At 33.7% G+C, this 7,500-nt stretch overlaps 1 protein-coding gene across 1 annotated transcript in view; it reads left to right on the forward strand.

Annotated features, from left to right (window-relative positions):
- LOC137654243 (zwei Ig domain protein zig-8-like) overlaps window positions 1-7,500 on the forward strand; it is a 690,582-nt gene that overhangs the window by 140,539 nt on the left and 542,543 nt on the right. The window lies entirely within an intron of this gene.

Here is a 7,500-nt window from a genome sequence, read left to right on the forward strand (position 1 = left end):
TGTCTGGGGTTTGGCCAGATTTTATCACCACCCTAGCCGCTGCGGATTGGTAATGGTAGGAGATTTTTGTCTGATCGCTCACAGCAAACCAACCTAGCATGGGTGGCCCTGCCTAGTGCAGCTTTGCTGATCATGGGGATACGCAAACCCTTTCACCACATTATTTATTTATTTGATTTCTTTATTTATATGTAAATACTGTATATGTGTATAAACCTCCTGGTCCTTTGGACCCCAAGCTGCACTCGCATTTTTAGTCTTTCAACTATACTTCCTTTCTCTCTTCTTTACTTTAACTTCATACTGCGACCGCAGGTCTCCTCTCAGTTGCATATAGGTACTGAATGACCTTCAGCTGAAGCCTTGTGTCCCTGATTCTTAGTCCAATCCAATCCTATCTTGTTGAAGTCATACTAATGTGACGCTCAAGTTTATTTCTAGGTCGAATGAGTGATTTAGGTACCTGGTAGTAAGGTCTGTAGAATACTATGTAATAGACCATTGTCCGGTAGGTTGACGATTCTAAGAGTCAAAACCAGTTAAAGGAAGACGTATGACTAAGCAATCACATCCCAAAGTTCATTGTGAATTAGGATGCATTTCACTTGTATTCCCTCTTTCTTTCAACGAAAGAGGAGAACAGTAACATATTTTACATGATTAGTGAAACGGCCTTGTGATTATATATATATATATGTGTGTGTGTGTGTGTGTGTGTGTGTGTGTTTCTTCAAAAAGGCCCATGAAAGAAACAAAGGAAATATAAATAAATCCACTGTACTTAGACCAATACACATTGGCCCTCTTCAAGGCGTAATGTAAAATGAGGAATAGAGTGAACAGTGACGGTTTATATAGGAAAGCAAAAGGGTGTTTCCAATTGTTCTAAGGTTGTTTCAAGTGCTGGAAGGATTAGTCAAATGTAATTACATCCATGTGCGTCTTCGTATTTTTGAGCCGCTCGAAGGATGTCTTGACCTCTGATGCATATCTGGTGGTCGGTCTCCATGGACTATCTTCTTTATGATCGGGTTGAGAAGAGCGTTGTTCACTATGTCAGCTTTCCATCGTCCACCGGATAAGTTCATTTTGTTTGATTGATTTATGATTGCTGATTCCAGGATCCTCCTTCTGTACGCACAGGTACTCTTAAAGAGCAAAGATGACTCTCTCCAGTTTATCTGGTTCCCTAAATAAATATTAACGTAGGGAAAGATTTTGTTTATCGCCATAATCAGGAAAGCTGTAGGCATATTAGTCAGGACAACCCATGCTAGGTTTGTTCTGGCTAGGTTTGTCAGACTAGGCCATTGTGGTGATGAAAATAGCCAAACTCCAGACGTGACTAAGGACATCTCTGAGGCCTTTTTCCTGCAATAAACTAAAAACGGCTAAATTTTTTTTATTATTGTATGTGTATATATATATAAATATAAATATATATATATACATATATATATATATATATATATATGTGTGTGTGTGTGTGTGTGTGTGTGTGTGTAATTATATTGTGTTTTTGTTCTATCAAATATATAGTCTATGCGTGTTTATGCGTATACCAGAGAGAGAGAGAGAGAGAGAGAGAGAGAGAGAGAGAGAGAGAGAGAGAGAGAGAGAGAGAGAGAGCGTTATGGAAACACTTTCTCCCAAATTCCAAGCCCATAATTAATACGTGTTATATACTTTTCATGAAATGCAATTTGCACCGGTAACACTTCTAGAATTTAAAGTTTTCTGTTTCTTAAACTCATTAAAAAGCTATATTTGCACGCAATAAAGATCATATATTGGGTTTCTGGAAAGGGAATATTTGCAAACAATAGAAGTATTACTGGAGAAATTCTGCTGAGATTTTTCAGAGTGAAGGCAAAGGAAGGATCATCAGCTTATCGTATATTAAAAAGCCTTTTATAAAGGATGAATACAATTTAAAAAAAAAAAAATTAAGTTTTATGAAAAAAATCTTGAAAAACAAAACTGTCTCATAGTATGGACATTCTACTTTTCTTTTATGTTTTTGAGTATGTATTCTAATATTTCTTGTTTCTCTTCCACATTTCATGTTTTACATATCTTTCTTTTCCCTTATTAGGCTACTTTCTTTTCTGAGATCCCGGAATTGTTAAGATTCTGCCTTTTCAATAGGCATTAAAGCTAAGCTTTTAAGGATAACAGTGATAGTAACAGTAATGATATATGCTGATAATGATAGTAATAATTATAATCCAGTTTAATTTCGCCAACTTTCTAAATATACGGAAAGTATTATACCGGCAATCTTTTTTCGTCGAGAATCTTATTAGTTTTATTTATTAGATTTTCAGTTACATAATTTTATCTTTTATATAATCTGTTGTATTATTTTTTTCAATCGTTAAATAACCGTATCATTTCAGTGACTTGAAGTATGTCCTATTTAGGGAAAGGAGACGATCCTCTCACTCTCATGTAAGGAAAGGGGAATTTAGGTGTGATGCTCTGAATAATGTATAAGCTTCTCAGAAATAATTCAGATGGAAAAAATATAGAGAGAGGAATTTGATGTAAATGCTATTACCCGAACACGTTTTTTTTTAACTAGTATTTTGTCGTCCTCTGCTGGAATGGAAAAGTATATGCCTTTCTCTCGATTATGTTTTTGACGTTCGTGTTTGTTTATGGAGAATATAGTAACAGATATGGCAATGAATATATTGGATCCATTTTTTTTTACTTCTGTGATATCTTGTTCTCTATATCGTCTTCCCACGACTGAAAAAAAATATATGAAATAGCATATGCCTTATATTTAGTTAGATTTATTATTACCCTAATAATTATTAGGCAATAATGCATAGATTTATCGATTAATTTTGACTTTGCTTCGAAAAATATATGATATAGCATGTCTTATAATTTAATTAGATTTTGTATTATCTAATTATGCATGTTTTGACCCATTAATTTCGACTAGCTTGGAAACATATATGAAATAGCATATGCCTAATAATTAATTAGATTTATGTATTGTCTAATTTTACTTCCATTTACCAATTAAATTTGATTTGCTTCTAATTTTATAAAGAAACCGATCAGATCGATATCAACGAACCTTCATTAAACTATCCGAGAAAAAAAAATATCATTATAACGATGATAATTTAAACTAAATATATCAAGTATCAAGAAAAATCCTACTGATTCTCTGGGTTATCTAATACATTCCAACTTGTGTATAGAAATGTGTTTGGAATTCCCCCAAAGCTCCTTGAGGGGTTCGAGCGACACTCTTCAAAAGTTTTCCTATCTGGGTTTCCATTCGGATTTACGAATATGTGAATATGCACAATGCTTGCCAATGGGGCAGATTTGTGCGCAGCTCAGAAAAATAGTTTCAACTCCATTGCCAGTTGGGACTGAGTTTATTTGCTATCTAGTTTTACGCCTCAAGGTCATGTGCGATATTGTTTGCTTATTAAAATCCCTAAAATATGAACGTTTTTTTTTATGAATGAAGACATTACTCTGTAATTAGGTTTGATTTTGAAAGTGATATACTTTTGTTTAGGTTCAAGAGATTTTTTACCGCATGTATCGACTGTGTTTGAAGTTTGCTTTTCGACATATCAAAATAATAAGCAATTTCCAAGAAACTGGAAGCTTTCCATCAACGCACAATTACTGACTGATCTTCGATACGCGAAACAATTAATTTACTTGTTTCTACACACAAAGGCAATGCATGGTTACTATACTACAGACTTCGATGTTTTGTTCTCGTGTACACACACACACACACAAAAAGAACCTTTGAAGGGTCCACGGAATCTCCCAATTAGTGATCAGTTTTTATGCTTCCAGAACAAATAACTCTTGATTGTAGCGAGTGTCGTGTCTTACCAAAGAAAGGTAAACCGTGTGAAAATAGTAATAGTAAAATCAAACGACTTTAAACGAACACTTTAACTATGCCGTGATAAAGTCTGCTGTGCCGAGGCATAAAAAAAGAGATTGAATTACTAAAACTAGAATAACAGAATCCATATCCCTAGACATGTGCCAAGGTCAGACCCGGGAATACCACGGCAATCACATTGAATGAATAAATGTGAACTTAAAGTAACGTGCGGCATTTCCTTCGGCCTAAAAAATATGGAGTCGTGCATTTCCGGTCAAGACATGAAAGAGCAAGAGGAATTTGCTAGACCGCGGGAACTGATGGAGGTTTTCTTATCCCTGGTGAAAAATGGCTGGGAAACTCGGGTTCTCGCATGGCCCCCCCCCCCCCCCCAAAGGTCGCACTCTGTTTCAATTATGTATAAAAAGAATTTAGATTGGGTCGGCCGATTCGGAAAATACAGCAAATATATATTAAATGGATTCCCGGCGGTCATCAGATGCTAATGAGTGTCTATATATATATATATATATATATATATATATATATATATATGTATGTATGTATGTATGTATGTATATATATACATATACATATAAATTTGTACCTCATATTGGGATCGAATCCTAGTCTCCCAATATATTTCTATTGAACACGACACTGCTGATTTTCATCACTCACTCATACACACACACACATACATACATACATATATACACACACACACACATATATATATATATATATATATATATATATATATATATATATATATATATATATATATATATATGCGCTTTGATATTCTTTCTTTTACCAGTTGCATATGTAACCTCATAGCCACAGAACTCACTGTCCTTATTTCTGGACACTCCTTTTTATTCTTGATCCCTACCAGCCTGATAAGTCCGATGTAGAGTAAAAAATATAATGTTTACATTTTGCTTACCCTACTTGGATTTAACAGTTTGATAATGATCAGCGAATCTAAGAGTGAAGAAGCGAATAGAGGTATTAATAATCATGAAAGCACACACAATCACACAAATTTTGTATATATATTATATATATATATATATATATGCGTGTATGTATATATATATATATATATATATATATGCGTGTATGTATATATATATATATATATATATATATATATATATATATGCGTGTGTGTATATTATATGTATTTATATATTATGACTTTTGCTGTTCTTATTATTAAGTAGCATTTTATCACAATATCACTATAACCAAAGATTTGTGTTGTCGCATGTGGTCGCAAATGGTTCAGATGAAAATGTACAGTAGTCGATTGCTTCAAGTGAAAACCTGAGTTTTAGCACAAAATAACATCGCAATTTTTGTTGTAATGCAGAAGACAAAGAATATTCGTGTTTGAGGTTAGTAGAAAGGTTTATGGCTATACAAGTGGTAGTACTTGTAGTTCAATGAGTGCATGGCTATTAGGTGTGTGTGAGGAATAAATGTTGCCTCAGGGTATAAGGTCCAGAAATTGGAATAAATAGTGGCAGAGAATATCTTGAGAGACTGAATCTGTGCTTGGCTGGTTTTTGGAAAATATGAAAAGATGGCCGTGTTGCATTTAAATCTGTGTAGAAAAACCGGTGACCGCATAAGTGGAGTTCCTGTTAGGTATGAAATTCCTGAAGTAGAGGAGAAGGGAGAGAATCTTGGCTTGCAGATTTTTGGGAGTTCTTGGTATCCAAATTAGAATATTAGTAAGTAAAGAGAAAATGACGAGTAAAGTAGATTGCCATATTATATCAGTCTAGAGTAGATGAAAGTGCAAAATGATATAATTAAAAAAAAAATTTTGGCAGATAGAAGTGGGAAAATGTACACGTGGATGTATGTGAAACAAGTGATTTCAAGGTGGACATGAGAGGAGCATATAAGGAAAAATGGTTGAGTTATGGGCTAGGGTTAAAGAAATTCAGGCCAGAGCAGATGCGTTTCAAAATTCCATGAATGTTTTTTTTTTTTTAACAAATTCATTATTCGTTGTAAAGTAGTCTTGTCTTTAATTGGTTTTGTGAATTTATGAATCAAAAGACTTAAACAGAAGCAAATCTAAAAGTTATAGGATATTTCGATAAAAGGTGAACGTAGCACTAAAAGATCAGTAGAGGATATTTGTGGATATAGAAGGGTAGAAAGAGGGAATAAAGATAGCAATAAGTGGTATTGAGAAATTCATATTGAATAAAAGAGGTGATTATTTGAGATCCACGTATACATAGAAAGGAAGAGTGGTATAAGGGGAAGGATAGGGTAGTCAAGAATAAAGTTGGATAAAATGATAGACAGTAAAAAAAATCAGAGGGGATAAGACGAACTATGAACTTTAGGGAGAAGGAAAAATAATTTTATAGGGAAGCAAATGCAGAGGGAAGATATTTGAACAATTGCACCTCAAAATAAAAGATACCAGGGGAAAGATGCTGTCTGGTGTAAAGCAAATGCAGTACTGGGTCAATTGAGCGAGTATTATGGAGATTTTTTAATGAGGGAGGGTGGAGGAGAGAGGAGTAGCGGGGATGTTCACAAAATAGAGGTTGTAGAAAGGGAAGACAATAGATGTTCAAGGGATTACAAGTGATAAGCTGATCTAAAGTTGTAATAGTGTAAGCGAATAGCTGGCAACGTTTATTTACATAAGATTGGAGAAGGAAAACGTTCCAGAAGTAAAAGGTTGTATGTAGAAAACATGGACCTAGAGAAAGCTGGTGATTGTATATAAAGATGCAGTGTGAGGGATGTTGAAACTGTATTTAATACAGGGTAAAATGTTGAAGGTTAATAAAATCTTTCACGATATAAAGGGATGCTATGTCTCCATGACGTTTTCAACATTTTTATGGATTGAGTGATGTGAAAAGTTACTGATGGGACAGTTGAAGAATGCTCGTAATTTTGAATGGGCTGTGGAATAGTTGATGATTGTAGGTGATGTTTACTATGCTGATTTAGGAATGAGAAGGGAAATTGCAGAAGTTAGTGAGTTCGAAAGCGTTTGCAAAAGGGGGAAATTGAAGGTAAAGGTGAACAAGAGTAATTATATGAAAAGGTCATAATGCAGTAATTCAAGAATCTAATTTTTTTAGATAGAAAGTTGCATGATTAATACGAAGTTCATGCAGTTTTTTTTTAGTTTTAGGGTATATAAAGAAAATTATTGTAAGAGCATGGAATTTTGTAACGGGTTGAAAGACAGCACAAACACACACATAAAGGTACACACTTGTTTATTAAGAAGGGAAGTTGAAAGTAAATAAGGAAAGATGTAAAAGGTATAAAAAAGATAAAATATTTTCCAGGTAAATAACGATTTTTATTTTATCTTTATGTCCATATTAGATCAAAATTGATATAGTTTATGGTTTTCTGTGAATCAGGATTTTGAAGTTTTCATTTATATTTGAAACCCCATTGAATTAATTTTCGGGTGTATTTCGTTTTGTAGTTCGAAGAAGATGCAAACAACATTATCATTTGATAAGAAATCGTTTACGTGTGAACCCTAAGTCCCTCTATATAAGAATAGAAGAATAAGAAAACTGTGAACATGAATAAAAAATATATAGTAATTGTAAGAG

This window comes from Palaemon carinicauda, chromosome 15 (genome assembly GCF_036898095.1).
Source record: "Palaemon carinicauda isolate YSFRI2023 chromosome 15, ASM3689809v2, whole genome shotgun sequence".
Classification (NCBI taxonomy): domain Eukaryota; kingdom Metazoa; phylum Arthropoda; class Malacostraca; order Decapoda; family Palaemonidae; genus Palaemon; species Palaemon carinicauda.